Source organism: Heteronotia binoei, chromosome 6, assembly GCF_032191835.1.
Source record: "Heteronotia binoei isolate CCM8104 ecotype False Entrance Well chromosome 6, APGP_CSIRO_Hbin_v1, whole genome shotgun sequence".
Taxonomy (NCBI): Eukaryota; Metazoa; Chordata; class Lepidosauria; order Squamata; family Gekkonidae; genus Heteronotia; species Heteronotia binoei.
The window spans coordinates 108,193,678-108,211,468 of NC_083228.1; the positions used below are offsets into that span (position 1 = coordinate 108,193,678).

A 17,791-nucleotide genomic window follows, 5' to 3' on the forward strand; every position below is an offset into this window, starting at 1 on the left:
GGACATGGGCTGCCCCTCCAAAACCAGATTAAGAACATTAGAGAAACCATGTTGCATCAGGTCAACAGCTCATCCTGTCCAACACTTTGTGTCACAGTGGCCAAAACCCAGGTGCCATCAGGAGATCCACCAGTGGGGCCAGAACTCCAAAAGTCCTCCCACTGTTGCCCCTGAAGTACCAAAAATGCAGAGCATCTGAATCTTGTCAACATCCAAAAATTTAAAATCAATGGGTTTATGATGCTTTTTCACAAAATGGGCTGCTGCAATTCCTGATTTTACTGCAATGTTTAGAACAGTATTTCTGTTTCTCAAAGGACATGTAGCTGCACCCACATATAAGAGATTGCTGGGGAAAATTAGAATATAAATATTTAAAATAAGTTCTGCCCTCATTTCAGTCTATGTCAATGAGATATTTTATTTTGTATGTTCTGCTAGCCCTTTAAAGGATGGGCACCCAACCCATATATAAGTTTGGCTGATGCAACTGACTCTTATTTCGGCCTCAGACTGCATGTGCAAATTTGCATTTCTGGCTTTTTGGACCCATGCTGTGAGTTTATCCTGGTCCTGCCCTAATTTAGAGCCGTATGACATATGGTGCTTAAGCAGACCTCCTGTGTTCTGAAATTTGCCCTATCTTTTTCACCTTTTTATTTTATACTGCTTTTATCAGAAGTGTTATTGTTTACCTCTTTCATCAATTACACTATATTTACTGATTTTCCTAAATTTGTTGTAAGCTGCTTTGAACATGTTACATAGAGAAGTGGCTAACAAATAAATAATCTGAATAAGTATGGTATGTTGCAGTTCTTTTCTGCAAAGCTTGCATGCTTAGAACTAAGTCAACAGTGGCATCTGGTGGAAAATATGTAGAACAATCTGATATGTTGCTTGAGAAACCTCTTATTCTATCTATCTGCCTGGGACTGCCAAACCAGGACCATTTCCCCATTCCAGAGTTACTCCTGATTTTCCTGGGAGTCAATCCACAAGCACTATAATTGGTTAGGGCATTGCTTTTCGGCATGTCTGCCCTCCCGGCGTATTTTTGCAATTCTGGAGTCAGTTTATTTTCTTCCATATATGGCTTAAATAGTTATTTTCAAGGGAGGGTACTGTCATCATTGATGGCATTATCAGTGACATTGCATAACCCACCTTATTTGTTTAAAGAACCTAAGATATCAATATAATGTTGTAGCATTCTAATGATAGTTTAAGCAGGTTCTCGGAATCCTCAGGGGGGGGGGTTTAATGTAAGTCTTTAGCCATCTCCCTTGGAGAGATAAAAGTGAAAAGGCATGAAGGAAGCAGCTAGAGACTTACTTTATAAAAAAAATGAAAGTGATTTAGAGGCCCTACTTAAACTATAATTACAACAATGCAGTGTTATATCAATATTTTAGGGACCTTGGGCTTCTTTAGAAAATTGAAATCTCTGTTTGCGGGGTGGGGGGGAGTGAGGTAGTGGTTTAATGATGCTGACAGTCCATGCATTGAAAAGTGGACTGGAGGTGGATGAGAGTGAGTGGGTCAAAAAAACAATAGAAACATTATGCACTAGGAAAAACCTAAATCAAAATTGGCTTGCAGAAAGACGTCAGGATAAAAGCAGTCTCAAAAGAACCATGAAGAAAACACAGGAGGGGAGAGAAGTGAGAATTAAGGACACAAAAATACATAAGGAAATTGGGATGAACCAAAACATTATGTGACCAGAATCGACCAGAAGAGGGAAAACCACACGGAAAAGCCCCAGTTGTTAAGCATTTGGCAGGCCACAATCTATGGCTAGTGGTCTGCATTTGTCTTAGTAGATCACAAGCTGCAGGATCTAATTTGTTTAATGCTTTTAGCACTAGATAAATATGAAAGTGGATGGTTTAAATAGTATATAACTATATCTTTTCCAGCTCTGGAGAATGATGGATACTATAGCTTTGCTAGATCTACAAACCAGCATGTCCTGTTTCAGAGCTTCCAACAAATTCAAGGATCATGCAATTCTAAACTAGATTTGGAAGATATTATCTCATGCTTCAGATTATTCATTTACAGTAAACATTTATATTCCATCCTTCAATCACAAAACTAACTAAGAACGTAAGAACAGCCTGCTGTCAGAACTTGTATCTTTGCTGCTGGTCCCCTATAATGTGACCAATGCTGTATGGTAGTTTAACTGTGCCTTAAAGCTGTATTGTAACTGAACCAAACTGACTCCATGTTGTAACCTCTGCTTAACCCAGAGTGCCTGAATAGTAATTAACCTTGCCCCACTGGTATCCAAAATATTTGGGGCTGTAGAATGAATTATGTCTTGTCTCTGCACATTCTCACACTGGGACCCTTTGAAGCCGAACAGCATGGCCTTCGAAGTAGGGAGGCATCCTCTCTACTGATAGTGATGGTGGGAAGACAGCTGCGCCCTGAGATGTGAATTGTGGCTTTGTGAGATGTTTGCTTTACGTGTATAAAATCAAGCTGATGCTGGCTCTCGCCATTACTGTTATCTTGCCTTTTCCAGCACCTAGTTCTCTTCAATAAAATCCTAGCTTTGTAACTAAGTATGGGATCCGTTTGACGTTCTTGAGTTCTGACATTATAACAGTAATCCCATTGTTCGTGGCTTATCTGTACTGGAGGCTTGGCCCGATGGCGGCAAAAGTACCAGACGACGGAGAGCCCACCACCCCATCAGAGGACCCGCCGCTCGACCCAAACGTGACGGGGGTCCGACGCAAAATTAAGGTTCCAGCGCCCTTCTCGGTCGACGCCGCTTTCCCGGCTCCGCGAACCTGGAGCCCACGGAAGTCCACGGCAGCCATCGACGCCGCGGAGCAGCGGTACCGAAGCATGTTGGGCGAAGGAGGGGCAGGAGATGACGACGAGGGCCAGGCGGAGGGCGCGGAGCCCCGAGGGGGGGAGGACCCGATCCGGACCCTCCGCAACGAATTATTCGATTGGGTGCGGGAGATCCACGGCGATGTGCACCGCTCCCGCGTGACGATGGCCGAGGAGATGCAGCAGAACCTGGGCGCTATCCACGACCAGCTCCGCACCTTGCAAACCGCGGTCCTGGGGATTCCGTATGGAGTGTTGCCACTGGGGCAGCCGCCCGTCGCCCCACCGGCCCCCGCCCCGCAAGCTCCGGCCGCCCCGGCGCCGCCGGCCCCGGTGGGCCCAGCAGCCCCGGCACCTCCGGCCCCGCCGGCTCCGGCACCACCAGCGCCACCTGCACCAGGGGCCCCGGCCGTCCCGGCGCCGCCCGCGCCACCCGTCCCGATCCCGCCGGCCATACCGGGCCCAGCGCCGCCGCCTGGGGCGCCGCGAGCGCCAGGTGGGGCCGAGGGACGGGGAAGAGAGTTGAAGATTACGTTCGATGGGAATCCGGAGGACGTGGAATACTTTACTATCCAGTGCGACACGTTCTTCACCCACTGGGGTGCCGATTACCCGACCGAAGCCAGCCGAGTGTACCACATTGCGTCTCGACTGAGAGGGGCGGCCCGCAAGTGGTACGTGGGGCTCTTCATGGGAAGAAAGCCCGAATTAGCTACCGTGGCAGGGTTCCTGCACGCGATGCTCCGCCAGTATGGAGATCCCTTACGGGAGGAGAAGGCGGTCGCTGCCCTCCAACGCATCGAACAGGGCAACCGCTCCACCCGCGAGTACGCCACCGAATTCCTGGGGTACTGCGCGGCAGCAAGGGGATGGAACGAGGTCATGAAATACACCGCGTTCATCAACGGGTTGAATCCGAGCATCCTCGACCGCTGTTACAGTCAGGGAAGGCCCGATACGTTGGTCGGCTGGATCCAACTGGCCGGGGAGGTGGAGACCAACCTCCAACACGTGGGGATGAGGAGACAGCAACTAGCGAGAAAGGCAGCCAAACACACCCCAACTAAATCTGAAGGGAAGAAGGCCCCGACGACCTCCACCCCGTCTCCCGCCCGCAAATGCTTCCAATGCGGGGACCCAAATCATCTTGCTGCTAACTGCCCTGGGAAAGCGGGATCCACGCCACCCACGGCGCGGCCAACCACCCCGGGCCCGAAGAAGAAGGAGAGCAGCCGGTCGAAGGAGCCCAGTCGGGGCTCCGTCGCCACTTCCTTGGCGACTGACGAGGATTTTACCACCAGCCTGGCGGCAGTCGAGGAGTCAACCGAGGAGTCGGATGACACCGAGTCGGCGGGAAACGACAGCGACCTGCTTTAATGGGTGCCGCAAAGCAGGTCCAGCAACAGCCGGCACTCCTCACGGTGAGAGCAACTGGGGGTTTACTTTTTATGGCCGTTACCCTCCTAAACCCGAACCTAAAGAGATTCATGCACGCCCGAGTCCTAATCGACTCAGGGTGTAACAGGGACTTGATCACCCCCCGCCTAGTTGAGGCGCTGGGATTAGCCACCTCGCCCCTGCCACAACCGATGCAGTTTCAGCAAATGGACGGGGGGCCCATGAGGGGGGAACCATGTGTTTTAGAAACTCAGGCGGTCCCGGTAGGGACCGAGGAGCATTGGGGAATTGAAACTTTCGTAATTGCCCCCTCCTGCTCCTTCGACGTGGTAGTTGGCTCAGCCTGGCTCGCCCGCCACCAACCCGACATAAGGTGGGAGGAACAGATCGTCCGGTTCCCAGATTGGAGGTGCGAGCATCACCACTGGCGCCCCGAGTGGGGGCCGCACGCCCCCCCCCAAAACATGCGGGCGTGCCTCACACTTGAGGAAGTCGCCTCCATCCCCAAGGAGTACCGAGACCTAAAACTGGCATTTAGCGAGAAGCAAGCGGATGAACTACCGCCCCACCGCCCTACAGACTGCGCCATTGAGCTAATCCCCGGGCAGCAGCTTCCCAAAGCGAAACTGTACTCCATGGGTTGGGCGGAGAAGGCGGAACTCCGAAAGTTTTTGGACAAAAATCTAAAGCGTGGTTTTATTCGACCGGCCACAGCCCCCCATGCCGCCCCCGTCCTATTCCGAAAGAAAAAGGACGGGTCGCTTAGACTTTGCACAGATTTTCGTGCGATAAACGGGATTTCCATGTCCAACGCCTACCCGATCCCGTTGATAAAGGACTTGTTAAACACTGTAGCAAAGGGGAAAATCTTTACCAAACTCGACCTCCGGGACGCGTACTTCCGCGTCCGCATCAAAGAGGGGGACGAATGGAAAACAGCCTTCAACACCCCACTGGGACAATTTGAGTACCTTGTCATGCCGTTCGGGCTACAGGGAGCCCCGGGCGTTTTTATGAACTTTATCAATGAAGTGCTGCGGGACTTCCTGTTCAAGGGGGTGGTGGTGTACCTTGATGACATCATTATCTATTCACAAGATCTAAAGTCTCATGTGCCTTTGGTCAGAAAAGTGTTAAGCACCCTTTGTAAACACAAACTGTATGCCAAACTGTCGAAATGTGAATTCCACAAGACCGAACTTGATTATTTGGGCTTCCGGGTGTCGGGGGAGGGATTGTCCATGGACCCCGCAAAGGTCCAAGCGGTGTTAGACTGGGAACCCCCTCGAACCCGCAAGCAGTTACAAAGTTTTATCGGGTTCGCTAACTTTTACCGCGACTTCATAAAGGGGTTCGCCACGGTCATGCTCCCCCTTACAGAACTCCTCAAAACCAAAGGGAAAGGTGACGAGGCTAAAAAACCCGGCGCACGCCTAACGTGGACGCCGGACTGTCAAAAAGCTTTCACTGAGCTAAAACGCCTCTTCACCTCCGAACCCGTGCTAGCGCACCCTGACGAACTAAAGCCCTTCGTGGTCCAATGCGACGCCTCCGACGCCGCTGTAGGAGCCATATTAATGCAGAGGGGGGAGGATGGGGCGCTCCGACCATGTGCCTATATTTCCAGGAAATTTTCCAATGAACAAAGAAACTGGTCAGTCTGGGACAAAGAAGCGTTTGCAGTCATGTTTGCCTTAAAGACCTGGCGCTCCTGGCTTGAAGGAGCGAGAGTCCCCTTCGAAATTTGGACCGATCACAAAAACCTGGAAGCCCTCACTGGGCGTCGCAAAATGACTGCAAAACAGATCCGGTGGGCAGGCTTCTTTGCAAAGTTTGACTTTGTGCTGAAACACATCCCAGGCTCAAAGAACTTTTTAGCGGACGCCCTTTCCCGCCTGCCCCAACATGACAGTCTTAGGGAGGAAGTGGTGGACTCGCTAATTTCCCCCTCAGCCATCGCGGGGGGGGTCACCACCCGCTCCGGCAAACAGACCGACCCTCCGGACTTAGAATTACTTTCTCGATTCCTCTCGGAGTACAAACAAGAGGTTGACCGCCCCCCCCAACTTGGTCAAAGCCGAGAACGGGCTCTGGTTACATAATGAAAAAATCTATGTGCCCGATCCGCTCAGGAAAGAGGTTTTGGACCGCTGCCACTCAAGTCGCTTGGCCGGCCACTTTGGCTATGTTAAAACGCTCAACTTGCTCACCCGCCAATTTTGGTGGCCAAAAATGAAAAAAGATGTTTCAGAGTTTGTACTCTCATGTCCTACGTGCCTCATGGCAAAGCGGAGGGGGGGCAAACCTCCGGGCCACCTAGTCCCCCTCCCTACGGCCACCCGCCCTTGGTCGGTAGTCTCCATGGACTTCATTGTGGAGCTCCCGCCTTCGCAGGGCAAAACAGTCATCTTGGTCGTAGTCGATACCTTTTCAAAGCAGGCTCACTTCATTCCTTGCAAACAATTACCTACCGCTAAAAAACTCGCCCAGCTCTTTTTCACTCACATTGTACGCCTACACTCATTCCCAGACAAGGTCATTAGTGACCGCGGAACACAGTTCGTTGCCAACTTCTGGCGGGAGTTCTGCAAACTGGCTGGTATTGAGCAGGGATTGAGTTCTGCCTACCACCCCCAGTCGGACGGACAGACGGAGAGGGTTAATGGCCTTCTTGAGCAATACCTCCGCTGCTTCATTAATTTCCAACAGTCCAACTGGGTAGACCTCCTCCCCTTTGCAGAATACGGCTACAACAATAGCCTCCATAGCTCAACCAAAACCTCCCCTTTTCAAATCATCAATGGTTACGAGGGCAAGCCGTTCCCCACGCTCGCCCTCCCAGCTAGCCCATCCCAGCCCACGTCGTGCCAACAGTGGTGGGAGGGACTTCGTGAAGGCTGGAAGGGAATTCAGGAAAACCTGGAAGAAGCGAAAAAAGCATACAAAAAGCAATTTGACAAAAAACACTCTCCGGAGTGGGACCTAAAGGTGGGGGATACAGTTTTCCTGTCAACAAAAAACCTCCCCCTTCCTCAGTCCTGTCGCAAACTGGCCCTGAAGTTCCTCGGACCTTTCAAAATCAAGAGGGTAATAAATAAAGTAACGGTAGAACTCGAACTACCCAAGTCTCTAAGTAAGATCCATCCTGTTTTTCATTGCAGCTTGCTTCGGAAAGACCCTGGTGCTACGTCCTTCCATCCCAGGGCCCCACCGCCCCCTCCGACGACAGTGAGGGGTCAGAGTCACCATGAAGTCCAGGAGATCCTGGACTCCAGAGTCAAACGGGGGAAACTGTATTATTTGATCAGGTGGAAACACTTCCCCCCGAGCTGTGACGAGTGGGTCGAATCTCAGAACGTAGTGGCTCCGCAACTGCTGAAAAAGTTTCACCTACTGTACCCGCACAAGCCCAAAGTCGGTCCCGCGGGAGGGGGCGCTTAGGGGGGGCAGTATGTCAGAACTTGTATCTTTGCTGCTGGTCCCCTATAATGTGACCAATGCTGTATGGTAGTTTAACTGTGCCTTAAAGCTGTATTGTAACTGAACCAAACTGACTCCATGTTGTAACCTCTGCTTAACCCAGAGTGCCTGAATAGTAATTAACCTTGCCCCACTGGTATCCAAAATATTTGGGGCTGTAGAATGAATTATGTCTTGTCTCTGCACATTCTCACACTGGGACCCTTTGAAGCCGAACAGCATGGCCTTCGAAGTAGGGAGGCATCCTCTCTACTGATAGTGATGGTGGGAAGACAGCTGCGCCCTGAGATGTGAATTGTGGCTTTGTGAGATGTTTGCTTTACGTGTATAAAATCAAGCTGATGCTGGCTCTCGCCATTACTGTTATCTTGCCTTTTCCAGCACCTAGTTCTCTTCAATAAAATCCTAGCTTTGTAACTAAGTATGGGATCCGTTTGACGTTCTTGAGTTCTGACACCTGCTATTATCAGAACACTGGTCCATCTAGTCCTGCATACCATTTTACACAGCGGCCAACTAGTTGCCCTGAAGGTTCAAATAGACAGGGCACAGAGGTTGAAGCCCTCCCCTTCTGCTGCCATCCAGAACCAGTATTCAAAGAGCTGCTGCCTCTGTGGATGGAGGCTTCCTACAAGTCACCATATCTAGTAGCCATTGATGAACCTCTCCTCCATGAATCCATCTAATCCCTTTTTAAAGCCTTCTCTGTTCGTGCCATTACTATCTTCATAGATAGTGAATTTCACAATTCAATCACTCATCATGTAAAGAAAAATTTACTTCTGTCTATCCTGGCTCTGTTTCTCAACAATTTCACTGGGTGCCCATTAGGGGTGTATGCTCTGTATATGTTCAGCTGAATAAATACCAAATAAATTATACAATCTGATTCAGCTACCAAAATAGCCATGCTCAAATAAAAGCCAATATTATTTGGTTGTAATTTGGGCATGGTTAGAAGGCATTTCAAGAGATCACGGGCTCTTTAAAAACTTCTGAACTTGCTGAGTTGTGCCACCACAGCGGCACAACTCAGCAAGTAAACTGAGAAGACATTTAAACTTTTAAAAACTTTCCAAGTTCACTTGTCAAGTTGCACTGCTGTAGTGGCACAACTTGGCAAGTTTAAAAGGCAATTAAAGTTTAAATGAACTCCAGTATATCTTATGGAGATGGTCCCCATAGGGTGCAATGAAGCCAGATAAATTCAGGTTTCCTGAATATTTACACAGATCCCAATACAATACTGATACTGGGATTTGGGAATTATCAGGAATACTGATATTTTTGGGGTCCAATAGACCCAAATCAGAAAAATACTGAATTTTTTTTTTCACATGCCTAGTGCCCATGAGTTCTGGTGTTATGGAAGAGTGAGAAAAACCTTCCAAGGTGACTGATAACAGATTAAGATAAAATCACAATAACACAAAAATAAAAATTCAGTTTACAAAATATAAAACGATAGCAAAAATAATAAGCAACAAAAGACATCATTGAAATAATCTCTCAATCAGCAAAACTAAAATCTATGTTTTAAACCAGAAGCAGCAGCATCAACAATCAATCCATAGTATGGGAATAAATAATACAAATCTCATCTAAAAGCACAGGGGAATCAGTCTTCACCTGACACTAGAAAGACAGTAGATCTGGTGCTAGGCAAGTGTCCTAGGAGAGGGCATTCCATAGCTGCTTGGAGTGCCATTACAGAAGATGCCCTGTTCCCAGGAGCAACCTAGGTCACCTTCATGAAAGGACAGAGGCAGAGCAGGGACCCAGACAACAGCCCCAGAGGACCATGTGGGAGAAGATTCTGTAGCTCAAGAACCCACAAAACTACTAATAGCACAGGTACCAAAGAATTTCCTCCAGATTCCTCTCTCCATATAGCAAAAAGTCTTGTTAGAAAAAAAATACCTGTTTACAATCTATAACTTTTCCTGCTTCCTGTCTCCTGATACAGATAAGAGGACCAGCTCATCCATCAAGGATGGCCTTCTCCTCCTCCTTGTGAAAGCATAACACAGTAATATTGCTTTGTTCATGTATTCAATCAGAATTCTGCTCTTTGCCTATTTGATGTTAAAGCAGCAGAGGGCACTAGCACATCACACTGATTCTCTGACTATGAATGAACAAAGAAACTGCCGAAGCCTCCTCATGGGATTTACAGCTACGTAAGAGCTCTTCCAGATGGTGTGCCATGGACAAATTGACTCAGCATGCCAAACAACACCCACAGTTCATAGGGGCAGAATCCAGAAATCAGTCTCATGCAGTCCAGCAGGATCAAGGTAGCCTTATCATTGTGTGTTTATTGCTTCATTTATACCCCACCTTTCTCCCCAGTGGGTATACCCCACCTTTCTCCCATACTGGCTTACCTTGTTCTTCTCTCTTGCATTTTATCCTCTTAACAGCCCTGTGAGGTAGGTTAGGCTGACAGTACATGGCTGGCCCAAAGTCACCAAGCAAGCTTCCACAGCAATGTAGGGACTTGAATCTGAGTCTCCCAGATCCCCCTCTGACCTCCTACCACCACATGGCCCTACATGAGTGTAAGCCATTTCTAGCAGCCAGCAGCTACGCTGCTAGGCTGTGGGAACGTATTTGCCTCCCTGGAAGGGAAGGGAGGACTTTTGCAGCCTGTTTGGGCATGCTCTGGAGGGGGCGGGGCTTTGCCGTACTAACAGCAGGACCATCCGCCCTCTATCTCAGTCCACAGCAGAAGCTAGGCCCTCCCGCCTGGCCTGTTTGTTATGTAGGCAAGTGCTGGTCGCCTCATAGTTTGGGGGGCCGGGTAGGAATTTTTTGCTCTCCAGCTGACTGGCTGTTGCTGGGGTGTTTTTTCGCCTACCCTACATAGCAGGTCAGTGGATTGTGGATTTGGCAATCAGGAGGTGCTGCTAAATAGGTTGGTCACTTTAGTTTGGCAGGTTTTACTGGGTTTATGGTACTATGTGGCGAGGGGAGGACCAGAAAGCATCCCGCTTTTGGGGATTTAGGGGTCTGGCAGGATCAGCCCTTGAGTTTGATGACCCTGGGTGGGAGAATGCAGACTGTCCTGGAGGCTCAGCTAGAGGCTGCCTTCCATTGAGATGTGCGTCTGGTGGTTGGGCCCTCTGGGGCTTGCCTCCTTGCTGGGCTGGCCTGGCGGAAGCTGTGACATACAGCTCCGGCTGGCGGCTGAATCTCTCGCCTGCTAATGGCTGGGGAGTGGTCTGTTGAGACCCCTGGCCCTGACCAGGCCACAGTTCTGGTTGCCCTTGCCATTTATTATTATACTTAATAATAGGGTTGCCAATCCCCAGGTGGGGGCAGGAGATCCCCCTGTTTGGAGGCCCTCCCCCCACTTCAGAGTCATCAGAAAGCGGGGGGAGGAGAGGGAAATGTCTGCTGGGCACTTCATTATTCCCTATGGAGATTTATTCCCATAGAAAATCATGGAGAATTGATCTGCGGGTATCTGGGGCTCTGGGGGAGGCTGTTTTTTGGGGTAGAGGCACCAAATTTTCAGTATAGCATCTAGTGCCTCTCCCCAAAATACCCCCCCAAGTTTCAAAAAGCTTGGACCAGGGGGTCCAATTCTATGAGCCCCAAAAGAAGGTGCCCTTATCCTTCATTATTTCCTATGGAAGGAAGGAATTGAAAAGGTGTGCCGTCCCTTTAAATGTGATGGCCAGAACTCCCTTTGGAGTTCAATTATGCTTGCCACAGCCTTGATCTTGGCTCCACCCCTAATGTCTCCTGGCTCCACCCCCAAAGTCCCCAGATATTTCTTGAATTGGACTTGGCAACCCTACTTAATAAAGTGGCCCTTAGTTATACCAATACCTTGTGTCCAACTTTTCATTTCGACTTGGGGGGCAAATGTGTGCAATCATAATTTCAAGCAGTTTGCTACAATCCTACCTTTCACAGCATAAGGAGTTGTGGTTCCTGTGTTCACTGCACATCATCTGTGGCTCCCCAGTATACTCTCTTTTTCTCCATGTGTACCAAGAAAAAGCCTTGCACAGTACAGTCACATCTGTGCCAAAACACTGAAGCAACACTTAACCTCTTATGCTCAGAGCCCACACATTATGGGATGCAGAGGGAGAAATTGATATTTTTTAGGGGCTAGGAATCTTCGTATAGGGTTGTCAACCGCTAGATGGGGCTGGGAGATCTCCTGGAATTACAGTGATCTCCAGACTAAAGAGCTCCATTTCTGTGAAGGAAATGGCAGCTTCAAAGGGCGTTGCATCCCTGCTGAACTCCCTGCTGTTCCTAATCTCCACCCTCCTCAGGCTCCACCCTCAAATCTCCAGGAATTTGTCCACCTGGAGCTAGGCCGGTCCAAACATGGGGAAAACCTATTCCCATGTGCCCATTTATTTATGACATTTCAAAAATAAAATATGGACTTTTCTTCTGTTCCTCATAAGATTGTATTACGGGATGGTGGTGTGAGGCAATCCCATGTTACGAATTTGTATCAAGCCCTGTGTGTTTTAAGGAAATAATTTATGGTTGAATTTAGAATGGGTCATATCTTACCCCGAATTCAGTGTTAAAGACAGATATTAGAATTTTTTTACATTTTAATGGAGCTACAGAAAAAACAAAAATAGGGAAAGGGAGAAAAGCATTATTAGGCAACCTTCTTTATAATTTCATAATATATGGGCAGTTATACAAGTACTAAGGATATTTCTTAAACAATGTATGAATAAGTTGGGAAAATATATAGCAATTAGTTTAACAGTGCAATGTATTAGCATATTAATGTAAGAGTATTTCATACTGATATATACGTATATATACATATATATATATATATATATATATATATATGATAATATACAAATGGCACAATATCATATGATGATTTAGGATAGCCACCTATTAGAACCTCTATAATCTATAATATTCTCATGCTTTCTAGTTTATTCTACTATATGATATAATATAGATAACCTTAGATGAACCATTACCAACCAACCATTCACATATCTAACTACAAGACTTGGTTATAGTAATCATAAAAGACTCTCCAGTTGTTTTTGAATTCACCTTTTGGTCTTTGGTTGATATGATTTGTCAGTTTTGCCATGACTGCTTTATTACTGGCTGCCAGGGGGCACCTTAGCAAAACTGAAATGTCAAAGGACTCTTTGTTATTTAGCAACAGGACTTCCAAAGTCACCCCAGATAAATATTCCATCTGCTCCCCCCATATGACCCTGATCCAAACCAAATATCACAACAAAACAAATCACTTGACTTGCTGTTACCACACACCTATAGTAATAAAAGAATCCACCTCTCAGTCCATCTTTTATTTATTTACTATATTTATTTACATTATTTATGATGTAATCTTTTTTATCATTAAAAATTAGATTTATAACAAAAATCATGTCCAGTCGTTCTCCTCAGTGGGAAGCCAAAGCAGCTTACATTGTTCTCTCTTCCATTTTAACCTCACCACAACCTTATGAGATAGGTCAAGCTGCAACTGTGTGACTGGCCCAAGGTTTCCCTGCATACTTCCACTGCAAAGTGGAGATCTGAACCTGGGTTGCCCAGATTCTCCTCTGACACTTTAACCACTATACCATGCCGGCAGGCATAACTCATCAGAGAATAAAGCTGGGAGAGTCAAAACTGGCCACCAGCTTTAGAAAGATTGTGGGAATTTGATGGCCAAAATTGAAAGGCATGGGAAAATCCTGGCCCAGGTGAGATGAACCACCACCACCCTGTGCTATTTGCAATGGAAGCTAACAGTCTGTTTGTGGCAGGCATAGTGCAGAAAATAATTCTATATGTTTGAAAACTAGTCACCAGCCCCAAAATGATGATGGAAGCTGCAGTGCCAAAAATGAAATAATTTGTAACATCCTGAAATGGCAGGAGTCAAGTTGCACCTTTAAGACCAACCAATTTTAAAGCTTTTGTGTGTTCTTAAGCACACTTCATCAGACGAGAAATCCAGCAAAGTGAGCAAAGCCATACATAGCTGAGCAGAGCCATACATAGCTGGTAGGCAGTGGCCCAGAATGCAACGTGGTACAGATTTAAGAACCAATGACAGTGAAGAAAAATTATCTGGTAGGCAGTGGTTTAAAGTGTAAAATGGTACAATGACAGAATAGTAAAATTAACAAATTGAGCAAACTTTTGATCTGAATAGCTTGGATCTATCCTGTAATGGGTTATCTTCACAATCGGCAACATGTAATAAGAGAGTTTTTAAGCAATGTGTCACGAGTCTTTAATACTCAGGTCCCCAGCCTGCCATGGAAGGCTGCTGGGTGCCACACTCTCAGCCAGACCTACCTCACAAGGTTGTTGTGGGGATAAACTGGAGGGCAGGAGAACAGTGCAGCTTTGAGTCCTCACTGAGAAGAAAGACTGGATACACTATTTGTTATCAATCTATTTTTAATTATATTTAAAAGACTGTATCATTTGTCATATAGCAAAATAATCTTTTTAAAAGAACTATTAGATCTTCTACCAACACAATAATGATAACAATCCAGTGCCTGAACTGGGAATTATAACTTCTGTTCATCATGGATAGCCATTAAAACAGATCAATGTTTCATTACCATGTATGGAAAGGGCAGAGAAGAGGGGAAGCATCCTTTTACTTACGCAGAAATCTTAACTTCCTCTTGCTTCTTGTCATAATATTAATATAGGTTTGCTGCTCTACTACTATTAAGTACACTCTGTTGTCAAGTAGGACCAAGAATTGAAAATAAATTGGGGGGGGGGGGCGGGTTGTGGAAAAATAGGTGGAGGGAACGAGAAAGTGAATGAGAAAGGTATGGAAAAGGTTGTTTTATTTTGCTGCAACATGCTAGCATTTTGCAAGATCTGGCTGAGCTGAGTGCAAGGTAAAGAGAAGAGAGAAAGTCTAGGTTATTATAGAAAATGACCTTGTTAGCAGGCTTCAGGCTAACAATTACTGTAGCAGCCGTCAGTTTGCTGTCCTATGTTCCTCCAGTGCTGGCTTGGTTGATGGGCTTAGCATGATCTGTTAGGCAAGTTTGCTTCAGTGTTGGAGAAAGCCAAGTCTAAAGGACTGGGCCTTTTTTGTAGAAAAAGCCCAGCAGGAACTCATTCACATATTAGGCCACACCCCCTGATGTCACCATTGTTTCACACAAAAAAGCCCAGCAAGGATATTGTTTCTACAAAAAGCCCACTGGACTCATTTACATATTATGCTACACTCCCTGACACCAAGCTAACCAGAACTGCATTCCTGTGTGTTCCCACTGTGCTTAGATTTTCCTGCGCTCCTAGTGGCTGCAGCCAGAACTGCATTAAAAATGGAAAGATATTTGGCTGAATGCAGCAGGATGCTGCCTTCAAAAGCCCTCCAGTTGATTTGGAGCCCCTGAATTTTGTCCCCCATCCCATCCCATCCCGCCTGTTGGTGACCCTGGCTAGCAAGCTGTGGGAGCCAGCCCCTGAAGTCATCTGATCTGGCCCTTTGCAGACTCTGCCAAGTTTCAACCTGAATGTGGTAAAAAAAAAACCTGACTCACCATTTAACAGGAAAGACACAAACTGCAACATTTTACTCTTGGTTTCTATTTATCAGATAAATTGTTAAGCTGAAAGAGCTGTCAAGGCAGGGAAACTGCAAAGTGTGTCTTTAATTATCTTGAAGGGCCTCTTTATTTCTCCTGTATAAGAGTTTCAGGGTATAAACTTTCAAGAGTCAAAGCTCCCTTTGTCAGGTAGGAAGAGAAAAGTTTATACCCTGAAACTAACTAATTAATCCCCTGAAACTAACTAAACAAATCTAACTGTTCAGTTGCAGACCAACAGAACTGCCCTCTCAACCTATTTACAGAATCACATTTCACTTGGTACTTCCTGCCTAGCTTGACTCTTTGATCCTGATGTTTATCCTTGTTGTATTCCAAACCTCCTGCTCAAAATGAAGATCCACTCCTAGCAACTGAAGGAGTGAGCTAGAGTAGATGCTGGAATACAACTTTGGTTAGTCACTGGGGTGCTACAGGTCTCCTGTGTATCCTTTACCAGTGAAGTGCTGAAATCCAGCTTCACAGTGAAACCGGAGTAAGGTTGCCAAGAGGCCTGAAGGAAGATGTCCAGTTCCATTAACAGAGGGTTAACATGTAGAAGTAGACAGCTGAAGCTTTTCAGGGCATAGAGATAAATAACATCACCTGGTAAATAGTAAAAGGTAAAGGTAGTCCCCTGTGCAAGCACCAGTCGTTTTCGACTCTGGGGGTGATGTCGCATCATGATGTTTTCACAGCAGACTTTTTTACAGGGTGGTTTGCCACTGCCTTCCCCACTCATCTTCACTTTACCTCTAGCAAGCTGGGTATTCATTTTACCGACCTTGGAAGGATGAAAGGCTGAGTCAACCATGAGCCGGCTACCTGAACCCAGCTTCCGCTGGGATCGACCTTAGGACGTGAGCAGAGCCTGGACTGCAGTACTGCAGCTTACCACACTGCACCACAGGGCTCTTCACCTGTTAAATATCATCCCATTAAACCTCTATTAAAGGAACAGGATTTTTTTTCTCTCTCCAGGCAGTTGGCAGTCTTAGTCTGGAGTTGGAGGGCTTGTTCCTTACTTAATCCCCGCCCCCTGCTCTAGCCCCATATTGTAATTTCTATACATGACTGAATGTCAGTATTTGTTCATTTAAGGAGCTGCATTATTGGTCCCAAGCTTCAGAAACCAAAATGTAGCTCTTTAACTACCAAAGCCTCAGTCTTCAGCTTAAGAGTGCTATGGGAAGATGGCCTAAAGAGTTCTTGTTTGACGGCATGAGGGAGGTAGCAGCTTGCCCCTCACATTCCCCATCTCAAAGGAGACCTATAGACAAATAGCCCACAGCATGCCCACGTCACAGGAAGAGCTACTGTCTGAGGAAGAAAAAGTCCTGTCCCTTTAACAGAGGGTTAGTGGGATATCATTAACCAGGTAAAAAGTCTGGGGAAATGACATACCAAGTGGGGGGGGGGAGCGGTCTGCCTTGAGTGCAAACAATAAGGGGATACATTGTCCCTTCATTCAAAAAAGGTAGGTCTCAATGTGTGTGATGTTTGCAGAGCCCTTGCAGAGTGCAAAGTACAGCCCCAGGAACTCCATCTTTAGGGGTTGAGAGCAGGCACCCCCGGCTCTGCCAGGGGAACTCCATCGCATCCCCAAACTTGTGAAGCACAGCTGCTCACTCGCAAGTGACACAGTCACTCCCCCCACCACCACCCCCGCCTCTCTGTAGCCAGCCTGACATTCACATGCCAAATGGTTGTGTTTTCATAGGAAAGCTCAGGAGCCATAGGTTGGACAGGAAACTTCGAGGAGAGCTCATTGACTTCAGCACTGCTTCTTCCCCTGCAGGTGAGTTCACAATGGAATGAACATTCTTAAGAAGTAATGACCACACCACATAGACATACCAGTTCAGGAGCTGAGTGAGTCATGAGAGATGGCCTAGGCACAGTAGATCAGGAGCACTGCATTGTTGAGCCTGTGAGTGAAAACTGGAATTTGGAAGGCCACAGAAAGAGGTGGGGGCTCTAGACACCCAGGTAAGAGGAGTAGAGTTGTAGAAAACTTCATCAGGTGTCCTCTGCTTTCTTCTGTCCTTTCCCTTTACACCAAATGGATCATCTTTGAATCGCACTGCTACAGCACCAACCCTAAATCAGACTTTTCCCTGCAGCCACTGTGGCCGGACCTGCCTGTCCCGCATTGGTCTTGTCAGCCACCAGCGAGCCTGCAGCAGACGTGGACTATTGCACCCTTCCTAAATCTTCGTTCGCGAAGCCAAGCCGAGAGAGAGAAATGGATCATCTTTTCTTCTGGCATTTGCTTCCAAGGTTGGTGTTGAAGTAACCAAGGTCCATAGTGCACTTTAGGCCCAGACAAGTGGCGCGAGGGGAGTGTTAAAAGTGATCCACACAATGTGTCAAATATGTTTGTTATGTCACTGATCTGGGGACTTCCCCAAGTTTGCAGAACTCTGCCTAATCATTGTGGATAGCCCTATGGAGCATATTTG

At 47.0% G+C, this 17,791-nt stretch overlaps 1 protein-coding gene across 2 annotated transcripts in view; it reads left to right on the forward strand.

Annotated features, from left to right (window-relative positions):
- GYG1 (glycogenin 1) overlaps window positions 1-17,791 on the forward strand; it is a 571,889-nt gene that overhangs the window by 491,971 nt on the left and 62,127 nt on the right. The gene's annotated exons all lie outside the window — the stretch shown is intronic.